This window comes from Pleurodeles waltl, chromosome 2_2, assembly GCF_031143425.1.
Source record: "Pleurodeles waltl isolate 20211129_DDA chromosome 2_2, aPleWal1.hap1.20221129, whole genome shotgun sequence".
Lineage (NCBI taxonomy): Eukaryota > Metazoa > Chordata > Amphibia > Caudata > Salamandridae > Pleurodeles > Pleurodeles waltl.
The window spans coordinates 1109844618-1109861672 of NC_090439.1; positions in this window are offsets into that span (position 1 = coordinate 1109844618).

Here is a 17055-nt window from a genome sequence, read left to right on the forward strand (position 1 = left end):
TAAATTAAAGTAGTGGGCCTGCAGCACTTTTTACACCCCCCCCCACACACTTATGCAGCACATTAAAACATGTCCCCGGCTTGCCATAGCAGCTTGAATGCAGTTTTAAACTGCCAGTCCGATGTGGCCATATAACCTCCTCGCCAAGCCTTAAACTCCCCTTTTATTGCATGTAAGTCACCCATAAGTCACGGGTAGCCCATAGGGCAGGATGCATTATAGCTAAAAGGTTGGGCATATGAGGTTATACTTTTAAGTGTTACACGTCCTAGTAATGAAAAACTCCTAAATTTGTTTATCAATACTGTGAGGCCTACACCTCCCATAGGATAACATTGGGTTGACTTATTACGTGTAATAAGTGCTATCTTTTGATTGGGAACAGGTGAATATTTCACGTTTGGTGTCAGAGAAATTGTAAATTGTAAATTCTGAAAATGCCACTTTTAGAAAGTTGGCATTTTCCTGTGCTAACTATTTGATGTTTGTAGCCTGTTCCTGGGTCACATGACAGGGGCTAGTTCCGAGTTGAACATTGTTTATTCCTCCCAGATAGTCACACAATAGAGGGATTAAGTGTGCCTGGATGGGCCATCAACTGGTAGGATAGAGGTCAGAGCTGAGCACAGCCCCACTTGCAACTGAATAGGCTGTGCCCTGCCTTCACACATAGGACGTGTCATCCCTGCATTGTCCATGCAGACAGCCAGGAACAGAGCCGGAGAAGCAAGAAACTTCAATTACTTCAAAGAAAATTCTCTAGAAACTTCTACTTCAAAGAAGGCACCATGTATAAAAATAGGACCCTCAGACCCTCTCTTCTGTTCACTTTATGGACCCATGGAATTACTATTTTTGGACTGCCTACTATGTACTCTACAAGACTACTTTGTTGCTCGTTGAAGGACTGGTTTGCAGCCTGGGGCCTTCCTTGAGCCTTCAGAGGCCAGCCCTGCTCCTTGAACCCTGTTCCACCACTTGAACCCAAGTCTACCAGAGTGACTTTAAGGACTAGTTGACGGTCCTCCTGATCACAGCTTCAGTGACAGAAAAGGCTCCAACTATCTTGAACCCACACTTAGACCCAGCCAGAGTGTGTCTTAACACCCAAGTGATGCCCCTCCATTCCTGGACCCTTGGTGGTGGTGTTAAAGGTGCCAAGATAGCAGCCAAAATCCAAAACTTAGGACTTAAAAAGTTTTTGGCTAAAAACTACCTTGAGAACTGAGAGGAGACCAGGACCAGCCTGCTCGTCTTTATGCCCAAGATACATTGCCCGTCGGCCTGTCTTTGCAACAGCTTCCAGTAAGTTCTTCTCTGCAGCAGCAAATCCTGTTCAGCAGTCCTTCACCAAAGATGTGTCCGGACTCGTGGAACTCTCGTCAGTAGCAGCCTCCAGCCTCTTCCGACTGGAGATTTTCAACTTCCAAAAAAGAGACTAAGTCGAAATGAACAAATCATCACCAAAACTTTGTCCAGTGGCTCCCCAACAATGATGCCTCCTCCTCGGACACCGCCTGCAACCTTGCCCCGCTAAACTTTATCTTATCAAGCAAATTTTTGTCAAAATTTCTTTTAAGTCTGTAGGTAAGCACCACCTGACCCAATCCACTTGTTGAATCTGACTTCCGTTTCTTCACAGTCGATCATGTTTTTCAACTTTGACACCGTTTTGCGTGACTGATTGTCCGCTGTTTGCGCTTTGATCTTTTCGGCGCTAGTTTTTACCTTAATCTTCAATTTTTTTTAACTCTGGTCTACTACTGATTAGAGATTTGTTGTTTTGGTGTCAAATAATTTGTTACAATTTACTCTATTTTTCTAAATCGGTGTGGGATTTTTCTTGTGTTGTGGTTTCACTTTATTAATGGTTGTGTGCTGTATAAATTCTTAACACATTGCCTCTAAATTAAGCCTGACTGCTTTTATGCCAAGCTACCAGATGGTTAAGCAAAGGTTAATTTAGTGACTTTTGCGGTTCACCCTGACAGGGATTGTGGCTGCTGTTTGAACAGGGTTAACACCCCACGCAACCAACAACCCAATTTCTCACAAGACCCATGGTAGTTTCAAACAAAAGTAGCACACAGGTGTCTGTAGACTGAGGAAATGTGAAAAGAAAGTGGCGACTTTCAAACTACAAGTATGTAAACATTTTGGTTGAGCAAGGCTTTCAGCATTTTCCATTCAGGGAGTAAAGAGGCTTGAAACGTCAGAGATGGGCACTTCCTTAAAACATTTGTAAGCATGAGTAGAAAACATGACTGAATTGAGTTAGTTTTGCTAATCAAAAAGTATATTCCACTCTGGGATGCCTGGTTCCTAACCTCTCTGGATTGGCCTGGATATTTGGGAACCAGGGTATTCCGACACCCGCAGACCTAGGGATGCCTGCCAGGCAGCAGGATGAAATAACACAGTAGGATTTCTGGCAGACCCTTGTTTGATTACGCTCAAATGGAGGAACCGCCGCTGGTAGAGACAGTGTGGTGCTGGAGTGACATTGTCTGGAGTGCTATAGAGTGATATTGTGTGGTGTGGAGTGACATTGTGGGGAGTGAAGTGACACTGAGTGGAGTGGCATTTTATGGTGTGAAGTGGCGTTGTGTAGTGTGGTATGCCGTAAAGCACTTCAACAATTTGTCAAGGGTAGTAAACGCATTGTGTGCTGTGGAATGGCATTGTGTGCTGTGGAATGGCAATGTATGGTGTTGAGTGGCATGATGCGAAGTGGCATTGTGTAAAGTGGAATTGATTAAAGAGGAATTGAGCTGAGTGGAGTGGCATTATGTGGCGTGCAGTGGCATTGTGTGGTATGGAATGGAATTTGGTGACATTGTGTGGAGGGGAACTGAATGGCATTGAGTGGAGTAGAATTGTGTGGAATAATGTGTCATTGTGTGGAGTAGCACTGAATGGAGAGGAATTGTGTGGCATGGAGTGGCACTGTGGCATTGTGTGGAGTGGCACTGTATAACATTGAGTTGTGTGGCAATGTGTTGTGGTTTGCAGTAGAATAGTGTGGTAGTGTGTTGTGGAATTGTGTGCCATTGTGTGGTGTGGAATTGTGTGGCATTGCATGATGTGAAATTGTGTGGTGTGGAATTGTGTGCATTATGTGGCATGGAGTGGAGAGGTGTGGCACTGTGTAGTTTGGAGATGAGTGGAATTGTGTGCCATGGTAGGGAGTGAAATTGTGGCATTGTGTACAGTGGCATTGTGTGGGTTGGAGTGGAATTGTGTAGCATGGAGTGGCACTGCGTGGAGTGGTGCAGACGGGAACTGTGTGGAGTGGAGCGGGATTGTGTGGCATTGTGTGAAGTGTAATTGTGTGGTATGGAGTGGAACTCTGTGGAGTGAAATTGTGTGGCATTGAGTTGAGTAGAATTGTGTGGAATTGTGTGGCATTGTGTGGATTGAATTTGTGTGACATTGTGTGCTATTGAGGGGAGTGGAATTGTGCCATATGGATTGGAATTGTGTGGCATGTAGTGGAACTGTGTGGCATTGTGGGGAGTGGAGTAGAATTGGGTAGAATGTAATTTTGTGGAGTTTAATTATCAGGCATTGTTTGGAGAGGAATTGTGTGGCTTTGTGTGAAGTGGAATTGTGTGGGGTGGAATTGTGTAGCATTATGTGGAGTGGAAATTTGTTGAGTGAAACTGTGTGGCATTGTGTGGTGGGGAGTGGAATTATGTGGTGTGGAGTGGAACTGTGTGATGTGCACACAAATCTCTCTCCTGTATAAATTGTACTACTGCTGTCACATTTTACCAAAGCTGCTTAGATGGTTGTATTAAGCTTGTTGTGATGCTCCAGGCATGAAGATCTGTTGAATTTATTTTCACTGCATGGAGATGTGGAGTGAACTTGTGTAGCATGGAGTCGAGTGAAACTGTGTAGCATTGTGTGTTGTGGATTGGATGTGTGTGGAGTGGACTAGTGTGCCATTGTGTGGAGTAGAACTGTGTTGCATTGAGTGGAGTGGAATTGTGTGGCACTGAGAGGAATTAGGTGGAGGGAAGTGGAATTGTGTGGAGTGGAGTTGAATTGTGTGGTATTTTGTCAAGTGGCATTGTGTGGAGTGAAATTGTGTAGAATGAAGTGGAATTGTGTGACACTGAGTGGAGTGGAATTGTGTGGCACTGTGTGGCGTGGAGTGGATTGGTATTGTATGGCATTTTGTGGAGTGGAGTGGAACTGTGTTGGGTGAAGTGTGAGTGGAATTGTCTGGCATTGTGTGGAGTGGAAATGTGTTGGGTGGAGTGGAACTCAGAGGCATTGTGTGTTGTTGAATTGTGTGGAGGGGAGTTCACTTGTGTGGCATTGTGTGGAATGAAGTGGAATTGTGTGGAGTGGGTGTTTGTAGCATTGCGCGGAGTTGAGCTTTGTGGGCAGGGAGTGGAATTGTATGCCACTGGGTGAAGTGGAGTGGAACTGCGTAACATGGAGTGAAGTTGTGTGGCGTTTTTTAGATTACAATGCAATTGTGGGAGTGGAGTGGAATAGTGTGAAGTTAAGTGGAATTGTTTGGCATTGTGTGGAGTGGAGTGGAATGGAACTGTCTGGCATGGCATACAATTGTGTGACATGCACACAGATCTCTGTCACCCTCTCTCTTTCCTGCCTAAATTGTACCACTACTGTCACATTTCACCAGAGCTGATGAGATGTCTGTATTAATCTTGTTGCGATACTCCAGGCAGGCAGATCCGTTTAATCATTTCAGTGTATTTTATATTTTATGATAAGATGTGCAGTTCTGATGACAAAAGGTTCAACATATGTTAAACACCACCATACAAGAAAAAGACTATAGGTGGTACATCCTTCTCCGTCCAAGCAGCCAAACTATGGAATTCATTACCCCCAACTATAAGAGCCACAGGTAACTTTCTTGTCTTCAGAAAACTACTCAAGAGTCTGACTCTTTCCTTCATAACCACCTTTTTAAAAAAACTATGAACTGCATATGCCTATGTGGATAAATATTTTTTCAGATTATATGTATATTTCTATTTATTTATAGCTTCTTTGGAAAATATGTATTGCTACTATGTCATAACAATAAAATACACACACACTCTTTAAACCTGTCTGACTAAGTATTTTTTACCCATGTTTTTAATTATGTATTGTATGTGCATAACACATATGGTGCATGTGTGTGTGTATGTATATATATATATATATATATATATATATACACACACACATATGTATATATATATATGTGTATGTGTATATGTTGTTTCTGTGCTTGGCATGTTCGTGGATCATTGAATTCCTGCTCTCATCTTATCATACTTATCTACTCATCACTCTTATGTCATGTCTCTATCAAACTATCCTCCATTCTCACTCTGACTCATCCCAAATCTCTTCTACCACTTTCATCTCCTAAATATCTCTGCCTAAGCTCTTCCCTCCACATCTAACTCACCAAACCTCACTCTACCTCTGTGACCTCCCACACAACCCTACCAAATTCTCCTGCATTCATCTCACCCTGCTACTATGCTCTCCCTAACCCTTCCACATACTCTTCCCCCTCCACCCCCCTTTACTCATCCCAAACCTTTGGGTTGAGTAAATGAAGGATATACTCCCAATTAACACCTCTGGATTTATTTCCTCCTCCACCCCTCCATTACTCCAGTCTAACTAACAAACTCTCATATCCGCGGCTCAAATTAACTCATAATAATACTAAAACTGTACTCATTATTTAACGATACTAATCCATCACTAATTCTTGTTGGGTTCCGGAGTAGCGTGCTACTCATCGAAAAGCGATTCAACGCCTCGTCAGGGGTAGTAAGCGCTATATAAATACGATTACAATTACAATATATGTGAGTTGCATTAGAAATTAAAATACAAGGAGCCTCCAGTTTTACAGATATTAAGCATCATACTTCATCAGAGTTATAGGATGTTTGCACAAAGGTTCAATTATAGCAATGAAATGCTATAATGCTGGACATACGAGTTGCACGCTGCAGATGTTAAGAAACCAGCAGCGTCTACTGATTAATGAAGTGCCATACCGGTTACAAGATAAGGTAGAGCATGAGTAGAGCAGCAAGCGTGCGAATAAACAGGACAGGCTTGTTTACAAGGGTATTTAAGACAAGTACCTGAAATCTTTAAACTGATTGAGAAAACACAAAGAAAGGGTGGGTTGGAGCCAGAAGAAGCACCACGGACAAGGGGGAATGGGAGGGGAAGAAGAAATAGTACCTCAATCACAGTGCAAGCAGATTACGGACATTAATTAAGCTGAATCAATCATTGCTTAGCCCATGCTCCACAGAAGACATAGGAAGTGATTCCCGGCATGCGCTGGACAATTAGGAGGCAGCAAAAAAACAATGACAATGAAGCCAATGCATGGTAAGCAATGGGCTGGCTCCAAGTCTTTTATTGTAAACAAAATACCATCGCAGCTACGACAGGGCATGCACTGTCAGCAGATGAAACCTAAAAACCTTAGAGCTACCCTTGCCAGGGATGGTCAAAGGGTCCCCAGACACCCACACTGCCACCCACAGTGTTTTGGTTCCTCACCCTCCTTTCCCCTCTGAAGCTGGAGTTTCAGTGGTAAAGATAACTTCACAACTATAAATATACTCCGCAGGTCATTGTGATAGTGAGGCATGCCAAAATGTGATTTAAAATACTAGTAATGAGGGGCTAACTTGTTTTTCCCTGAGCTCACAAAACATAACTGAATGCAGCCCCCAAGAACAGGTTCTCGGGTGGGGTGTACTTTGTGATGAAAGTGCAGATGGATGTGAAATCAAGACTAATCAGTCACCATCACCTCCATCACCCCTTGGTTAAATTCCGACTCCTTATTTCTTCTGCATTTTATTTGCACATACTCTACCTGGTGTGGTGCCCCCTGTGAACCACCGTTAGAGAAATACTGTCTTATTTATTAAAGGTATTAGTTACGTTGCCTAGTAGCTGTAGGGCGCAGGGCACTTTCAGTTACAGCAGCTCTATTCATCAAATTATGTGATCTTCTACAAGTCACTGGAACTCCCTGTTCCCTTTTTCCCTTATCTGTCAGAACTGGGAGTGCCTGGAGGGGATTCTGATTGAATATGAGGCATTAATATCACCCACATATTGCAGTGTGTGGCCAAGCCAAGCTATTTCCAGGAAGAGTGGGGCAGTGGATGCTCCCTTTTAATGACAATTTGAAAAATGGGGTACCAAACTCTGCTTTTAACAATAGAGGGCCAGATGTAGCAAAGGTTTTTACCCATTCTGTGTCTATGGGAAAAAGCGTTCGTACATATGGCCCAGAGTGTATACGAATTAGCTTCTAAACAGATTGTAGAAACTGTGCTGAAACATTCCAAAACTTGAGGGTGTGCCAGAAGTCTTATTTCTCTGAATCAGCAAATCGTGTATGTGTCTCACAGAAAATTGTGTTCCCAATAAAACCAGTTTGTGGACAAATGTTTCTAGTGCAAGAAGCACAGTGCCTTATACTGTGTGCATATTAATGTCCCCTTCTAGGTTATAAGGCCATGAAAATGTATGCGCCATAAAATAAAATTCCGGGCAAGAGCTGATTTTATAGTTCTGTAATAATAATGTTTTTTTAAAGCACTTCTTAGCAGACTTCTGTCATTTCTGAACACTATAAATAACAGATGGCATTTTTATCTAATTTATGGTGCTCAGTTTAATGACCTGGGAGGGATGTAAGCTGAGTCTGCCTTGCTGGGATTCAATCTCTTGACATTCAGATCACTTTATTTGTTTACTGAGCCTTTCTCCCTTGTATAATAGTAGCAAATTTAGGGTCTCATTTACAATAAAGTGGTGGAGCGCCCGGCTGCGCCAAAATTGGCAGCGTGGCGCTGCGTCACTTTAGGAACGCTGGGATGCACTGTATTAACAAGAATACGGTGCACCCGTGTTTCCCCCTGCTCCGGCGCTAAGTTTGCTGCAGATTGCCAATGCAGCCACCCTTGCGCCATGGTACAAGGATGGCTGCGTTGAGGGAGAGATTGTTTTTGTGCAGGAAGGAACACCTTCCTGCACAAAAGCAATCTTCAATGGCGATTTGCTCTTTCTGTATGTGCTGCAGAATACTGGGACAGAGTCAAAATGCAATGTTTGTTGCTGTGGCATGTCCACAGTAACACCCATTGCATGCCCCTTCCACTCAAAGTGCTGTGTGTGAAAGGGCTGTGTTTACAAGGTGGCGTTAAGTCACAAAAGGTGGCTTAACGCCAGCTTGTAAACACGGCGCAGTGCAGAGTGCCACCAGAGTGTCACAAAATGAGCCCCTTAGTGTTATTGTGTTTGTTGCAGACAATATTATACTTAAGTCTGAAGCCACGATGTGTACTTCCAAAACGTGCCTGGTGCTCGAATATCCCAGGATGCGACTCTATGTGCCACACTGCATGCCAGCTGTGCTGTTCACTGAGGAAAGGCATGCTCCCTGTACCAGCAGTGCTGTTGAAATATGTTTTGGCTGCTTATAGTGCCTGGTTCTGCTTAGGGTTCCCTGGCAGGAGCTTGTAACATGTTGCCCTTGAGTTACAGATCTTCAGAGGTCAGGCATCACTTGTATTCCTTCGGTTACAGCTAGTGCAATAATTATAGTTTGAACCTTACCCCTGCACAGCACACTATGCAAACTAGCACAATGTCACAGTGTGCACACGATGGTTAAAGCAGAGGCATTTACATGGCTGACATTCAACAGTGTTAAAAGTGTTAGTTATAAATTTCCCACTCCTTTTTATATATTTATCTTACAAAAACATGGCATGAGTGTGGAGAAGTGGCAGGGTTGCATGTCTTCATATAGGGGTTCATTATGACCCTGCCGGTCGGTGCAATAGTGGCGGTAGTATCGCCAACAGGCTGGCGGTACATACCTCCCCTATTATGACATTGGCGGTTTGGCCAAAGTCAAACTGCCAAGTTAACACACCGACCGCCACGGTAGTAACAACCGCTGGGCCGGAGACTACAGTCTCCAGCCCGGCTGCTGTCACTAGGCGGCCCATGGCATTTTGACCCTGCACACCACCATGGTTTCTGTGGTTTCTGTACCGCCACGGAAACAATGGCGGTAGGCACTATCAGTGCCAGGTTATACCTTCCCTGGCACTGATAGGGCACTCCCCCGCCCTTCTCCCCGAAGTCTTCCCCCACCCTCCCCCTCCCACCCCCCACGTATATACACATACACGCACATACATACACACCCATACGCACACGCATACACACATTCACCCACGCATGCATACATTCATACACACTCACAGCAACACTCACGAACATACATCCAAGCACACACACAATCATACGACACAACATGCAAGTATACACACACCAACTCATGCATACACGCATTACACACACATATGCACGCATTCAAACACAGTCACACCTCCCCCACACACGCACACAACACCCCCCCACCCGCCTCCCTTGTCGGAGCACCCGACTTACCTGCTTGCAGGGGGTCCTCCGGCAGGAGACGGGCCGCGGCGCTGCTGCCAGCAGCAGCGTCCACCAGCAAAACACCGCCAGGCCGTATCATGGAACATGATATGGTAGGCATCGTTCTGCTGGCGTGGTGCTGCTGCTGGCAGCAACGTCACCTTACCGCCGTCCGCTGCCATGACCGTAGCCGGAATTCTGCCAGCCTTCTGGCGGAATTCCGGCTACGGTCATAATTCGATGGATGGTCGGTAGCCACGGCGACGGTATGTTGGCGGCCGCAGCTGTGGTGGTAGGCAGCATTTGCTGCCAATGTCATAATGAGGGCCATAGTGTTTATTTTTCTAAAATTCTTGCCCGCCTTCTCAAAGTAATTCTTACAGGGGTGAAACCAGCCTGGGTATTCTGGTGAGCATTGAAGCACATGTGTATAGGTGCTGAAGAGAAGCAGTACTTCTTCTGATGTTGTGATCCTAGGACACCGACCCAGCACTTCTAGTGTCAGAAACATTCTTGAAGCCACCAAAGTAAAACTGACACCATTGCCAGCCTCCACCAACTTTCTGTCACTTACCTCCCTTCCAGGACAGTACACATAGGACCAATTAGCGACTGCTAAGGAGAACCGGTGCTTCAGAAACTATAGCGGTAGAAGTTACACCAGTGCTACTATCTACAAGCCACTCAGCGTACTCCCTCCCTTACTTTCTTGACTTCCCACACAATTCAAAGAAGACCAATCAGTGACTGTTGGGGGGGCAGGCAGAGCATAGAAGCTACAGCATAGCAAGCCAATCACCAAATTCCTTTCTTTTGCCACTTACTAAAATGCAGCACCTGGTTTGTTTCTTACCCAGGCGCCCTCTTCAAGTGGTGCTCAAGGACAAAGAGGCCTCCAGTTTATGCTTGTTAGACCTGGAAGTGGTCTCCGGCTAGAGCCCCCACCTCATTGTGAACCACATTTGCCAGGGGGCTAACAAACCTATACCTCGCCTCATGCCAATGCTTAGATCTAGACCACACACACAAATGGTACTTGCAGGAAAACGTACAGAATCTTATCCACCTCCTACTCACAAGCTTACAAGCCCAACCCAAACAACATTCCTTCTTCCTCATGCTCAGCAATACACATTTATCAGTTCTACATGCCCTGATAGAACACATAATGAAACTAAAATGCTCTTGTCATCATCATCATTACAGAAATGTAGCCCACCCCAGCAGGCACATAAACATTGGAAGTTCTCATCCCCACCAGCAACAGAATATAGGACACACATAGAAGGCAGGCGTGGACTCGTTATCACTTACAAGTCCACCTGGCCCTGCAAGCTCAGTGAACCAGCAACACTCAAACCATTTGACCTCCTCACTTTCCAATTCCTCTCTCTCTCTGTATCGCAGACTGCTACCTCCATCCTGCTCTGCAGATCCTTCAGTACTAACTAGCACTTCACAAAGTGACCTTAGCCCTTGCCTGCCTTCATTAAACATATCCACCCAGATTCCTTACAGCCTTCAGCTACTTGGAGACTTAAACACCAAGATAATGAAAGAATCCCTTCCACATGCTCCTCAGCACCCCAGACAATCCAAAACAAACACTGTTGACCTCATGATAATGAGCTCACATTCAAAATAATTCAAGCCGCAGACACATCTGAACTTGATACAACACCTTGGCATCCTGTTCTCCCATCTTGAAGAAGAAATAATCATGCTTTCCATCTCCCATCATCCTTAACTAGATGTTAACATACTCCTTGACGTATAAAACACAACCCTGAGAAAACGCATAGACTTCAATGCACCACTGAAACCATGACTTCCAAAATAAAACCCTCAGCACCATAGGATGCACTGGAGCTCTAAGTGAACAAGGACTTCAGATGAAGACAAGAAAAGATGTGAAGATAGACTAACTGCCCCAATAACCTAAACCAACTCAAAGAACAGTGCTCTGCGTACAGATCTCTTATCAGTGAAGCGAGTCACCTTAATCAAGACATCCACAAAGCCACCAACAGAAGCAAAACATTCTTCAAAGCAGTCAAACACTGCCAGTCCACTACTATACCCAATAATCCCTCACTCGGTAGGCAAGCACAGTGCAGTCAGTCACTACATATTTTCTTAGAAGATAATCAAAAGAGAACCCACACCAACAACACCAATCAGACATTCACCTTGCTTGCAATCCCCCAGTTTGAACAGTCTTCAGACTCCTTTCACTCACCAATATTCTCAGGTATCTCAAAGCCTCCATATAACAAAGACAATGTTATACCATCAGACTTTGGAAACTCCCTCAGTGGAGATGCCCTGGCATCTCATTCATGCTTCCTTCATGACAGATCCCTCATTGCGGAATAAACCCATCCTGGCCCAAGATGATCTCTCCAACTACCATCCCATCACACACCTTCGCTTTATCATAAAAGTAATTGAAAAATAAGTCTTTATTCATCTTTAAGATAATAACAGTAATGACCTCCTCTAAGGCTACCAACCCGGCTCACACAATCCTGCAGCACAAAGACTACCACTCTTCAGGTAGCTGATGGTGACTTCTTGATTAGAAAGAGGAATGACCACTAATTCACAACCTCAAAACTCGGTTGGGCTTCTCCGTCACAGGGCCAGAAGGGGACATAAAGTGGGCAGAGAGAGAGATAGTAATGGATAGAAAAGAGTAAGAGAAAGTGACAGAACAATATACACATAAAGAGCAAATATGGATTGAAATGATTAAATAGATATAAATCTATGAATGTAATTACTTCCATCCTCTCTCCTGCAGAGTGCTGTACGTCCATGCTTCAAAGCTAATGGCAGAGCCTATGCTCTGATTGACAGGTGCAATCACCACGCACCTTACGTTACATCGTGATTGGCCATAATTCAGGCCATGTTAGTGGACGGGTAAGGCCTGTAATGCACAGCACAGCGGGAACTCAGAGGAGAGCCACGTGAGGGGCACTAAGCAGAACTGAACATAGGATAGTAGAAAAAAATTGAATTCCTTTGGATCCTGGGGCAAGTTTGCTTGATCGCATGTCTTTGCATCTATGGTTCAGTGTGCGCATGTCCATTCTCTTCCAGTTGTGCCACTCCTGAAGGTTATTGGGTACCATAAAGAGAGATCCAAAGGCTTTATGTAGTGCGCAGCAGCAAGTTGCACCGGTGTGACAGGGTATCATGCTATTCGACAAGAATTTCCATTAGATTAATTCAAAGCCCTTCTCAGCCTTTTACGAACATGGCCTAGCAAATACATCCTCCTTGGTCAAAGAAAACATATTAATTGAATGTTTTCCACTCATACTGTGTCAGTGCACTGCACCAGCTACATTATATCCGCTCAATACAAAAACATGCTACGACAATGTCATAGTTTGGTACCATGCAGACAGTTCTATAGTGTGGTTTAGCATTTCTTTCTCTTTACCCTGCAATCCTGCAATGCAAGCCCGGCAATCAACCAATACAATGCATGTGTACCATGCCTCTCCAATTTATAAGGTTCCTGAGCATAGAGCCCATGTAACAACGCCGGAGAGAGTGCAAGGGGATAATGAACAAGTGACCAATAGAGAGACCCCTCACATTGTTGGCCGGAGCCCACTTTCCTCAATATAGTCCATCATCACTATATTGAAAGAGTTCTTTAATCAAACTGATTCGCACAATGCTAGTATGATACTCTGTTAGTCAGTGCCTTCGCTCTCCAAAGGTTGGATTATACCACCCCTTGTCATTATTATTTTCCGGAATTTAATCCACTGAAAATTCCTCAGCCCCCCTGTCCACCACCTACTGCAACCCAACTGGTCCCTTTGATAAGTTAATTTCTCCAGCTGCTCACACTAGGCCCTACATTGGCTTTCCAACTCATCATCAGTTAGCATCTTGCCAAAATTAGTGCTAACTGCAAATTTAGATATGAGCGTGTTTGTTTTAGATCAGGGAACCAACCCAGCAAGCAAACCCCTGTGTCTTGGCAATGGACCCATCTGTTGCCTCATTAATAGCTTGAAGTACTGTGTCACAGTATAGGTCCAGTGTCAGGCATTTTCAAACCATGTGATAAAACTCAGCATCCTACTTCTAGCATCTGGGACACCCTGCCTGCACCCCTCTGCATATGAGGTTCACCCTCTTGGGTGATATATAGACCCTGTGAAAAAGGTAGTACTGAATCAGCTTAAAGCACACATTGCGAGACACATTAAGGGTCTGCCTAAGGATCCTAGCCCAAAATAGGCCGCTCACAGGGGAACCCGTGTATGCTGCTCAGCGCTCGTGCAGGCTGTATTCCACCTTTTGATTGTTCTACTAGTCTGTAATATAATAATGATGTTGCATGTCTGCTCCAACTGATCTCACAAATACTCTGAAGACACACATGTAATGGCGGCTCATTCGTGCTGGCTCACCAACCGTCATGTGTTGCAGCCACCGCGCCCCATATAACAGGAAGCAGCGCACGGGGAGACATTCCTGCTCCATGAGATCCACAAAGTCCACCACCACTCCATTCACAAACAGATCCCAACCTGTAGTAATGCTCCGCTCAACCAGTCATCTAGTCCAGTTCAATTATCTTGGTGGGGAAAGGTCAAGAGTGCCGTGAGCAAGATTCACAGGCATATGGTGTGCGGTGAAAGGGCAAGACCACGCATATCAGTGAGTAGTGATCAAAATCTCCACACTTTGTAGATGGGGCATCCTTGAGGAGGCCAGCAGAAATCTTGTTAGAGTATCTCTTGAGGAGGCCGCAGCAGTATGTCCACAGCTACCACTACACCAACACACCTCCCATTGTAGCAGCAACACCAAATAATAGAGCTCCAAGTCTGGAATAGCCGTTCCCTCCTCCAACACAGGCTGCCTAAACTTTGCAAGCACTATTCTTCTCCTTTGGGTCCCCCACATAAGCTGGAGTCGTAAGACATCTATGCCTCTAAAATGTAACTTAGGTATTTGTGTTGGGAGAGTTAGGAAAAAAATTCAACCACTTTGGGAGGAAGATCATCTTCTATAAGGCAGTTGTGCCCATTATCGACAGTGGGGGCCAATGCTATAATTAAATGAACTGTCGCAAAAAGGCCATTGCTGCAACAGTATTGTTATACCCCCAAATACCTCACTGTAACAGGTTCCTAGGTAAAGCAGATAGCACTCCCAAGTGCCTTTGGTCGGTCACTCATCCCAGGAGCCGATACTGGATTTGGAAAGGACTTTTCTCAATTAACTTGCAATCCTGATAGTGCTCCAAACTGCACTAGGGCCCTGAAAATCCACCCCATGTCCTCAATCTTTTACCTCATATACAACACCATGCCATGTGCATACAGAGACAAAAACAGAGGGGTTAATCATTAGCCCCCCGTAGTGATCACCCTGGCAGATAATTTTAGCTGGTGGTTTCAGCACCATTGCAAACAGCTCTGGCGATAGCGGGCAGCCCTACCTCTGTCCACTGGGTACCTCTCAGAGATAATACTGCTTGTCTTCACTTGGGCTGTCAGGTTGATATATAAAAGTCTAGTCCAGCAGACAAATCCAAAATCGAGGTCCATACAGGCCATTGCTATACATTGGAATTACCACTACAAGGAGTCGAAGGTTTTTTGTAAATTTAGTACCATTGCTAGAGGCGTTGGACACTCCACAAAGGGTGATGTTGAACCAGCCGCCTTATATTTAGAGTTATGCTACATGTGAGTATAAACCCCAACTGGTCAGCGTGGATTAAGTCTTGTAGTCAGGGTAATAGCCTATTGACAGTATGTGGCTGATGATCTTATAATCCATGTTCATCAAAGAAAGCAGGCTATATGAAGAGAAATTCTCCCTGTCCTGCCCTGGCATAGATAATGCCATAATCAGCACGTCTCACGGGGACAGCGGGAATCCACCCAACTGAGCAAACAGCACCCCGACTGTCAGCGCACAGGGGGAAGAGGTGGGGAGAAGGGAGACCAAAACGTGTCTCGAGTAGCTACCACAGCCACCTACAATCTCTTCTGTCCTAACCCAATTCAGACTATAACAGAAGGATATATGATTGCCTGACTCGAGCACTCATTACAAAAGAGTGACTTTGTTCTCTACAACTCATCCCTACCAGTTATATGATCACATCCGCTGTAGACAGTGTGACCCTAGGTGGTGGCACGCTGTCCAGAGAGCTAACTATGCTGCCCTCTCCAGATTCTGAGTCCTCCTCACACGAGAACCCATAATTATTACAGAGCTATGCCGCCGCAAGCACCACACTCTTTCTCTCCATACTTGTGTGCTGTGTCGATGGTCTGGCATCTCGGCACGCCACAGATTTCTCTGCCTATGACCTTGTCTCTCTGTAGCACTGCCGGGCTCTGCCTCCATCACCCCTCCCATGATGGATGTCCAGCTATTCCAAAGCCTCAAAGGTGGTGGCTAAGAAGTAGGATTTTTTTTGTCCATCTGGATCTGCAACTTGGCAGGGAAATCCCAAATGTTTTTTCACAGCTATGTAAGAGGCCTTCTGTTTTTGAACTCAGGCTCTTAAGTCCGGGAAGAAAGACATCCTAGTGTTATGCACCAGGAAGGGACATTTTGCATGATTTTAAGTCTGGATAATGTCACAGTCTCATAATGCAACAGGTGGGCCACCACTTTTCCAGGTAAACCCCTTGCTTTTGGAGGGTGTGATGGAAAGTTGTCTACCTGCTCCAAGGCGCTTCAGGGTCAACCACTTAGTGCAGACAGTCTTCCATATATGTGAGCGTGGAGGAGCTCTCAATATTCTGGTGAGGACAACCATCCTTATATTTGTACATCTGGCCCTTTCCTCCTGGTCCTCCACCCTCAGCTCTAGGGTGCAGACTCGGTCATCCATCTCCCTCTGTCATTTTTGGAGTATAGCTGCTGCTAGTGCCAGGTCAGCCACCTCCTATTTAAATTGTGCCACTCTCCCAGCCATTTTTTGATGGTCAGCGTGTAACAACCTCATATCCACAGATAAGGTGTCAGTTTTGGGCTCCAGTAAATTTCTTGTCGCATTAATGGCTGCCAGGATGGCGTCCAACTTGTTGTCTGATGCTGTCTCACCCCAGCAGTTTGTGGGGGTCCAATGCTGGCCAGGGTGGATTCCCGACAGGCCCCCACTCGATTATGGTGGGTTCTACCCATTATAGGTTTCCCAAGGCTGGGCTGGTAGCCACACACTTGTGCAGGGTCCCCCCTCATCCAGAGAGGATAAGCCAATCATTCACAAGTGGACGAGCAATCGCCCAAAAGGGGGGAGTGCCCGATTAAGTTAGTAGTCGGTAGTGTAACCACACTTCAACTATGGCAGACCTCCATGATGCTCCTCAGCTCACAGCTTGCAGCCAGCTGGCTAAGGAGGTAGCCAAGACAACACTACCTTTGTCATCTTTCTAACCAGCATCCTGTGCATCCCAGCTCTGTGTTCTGGGGCACAGGTGACACAATCACACAGCTCTCCACCACTCGCTCCTCTGATAGGTTGGGCCAGCTGTCCCCCTCAGCTGCTCTCCAACTCACACCCTCGTGTGGCTT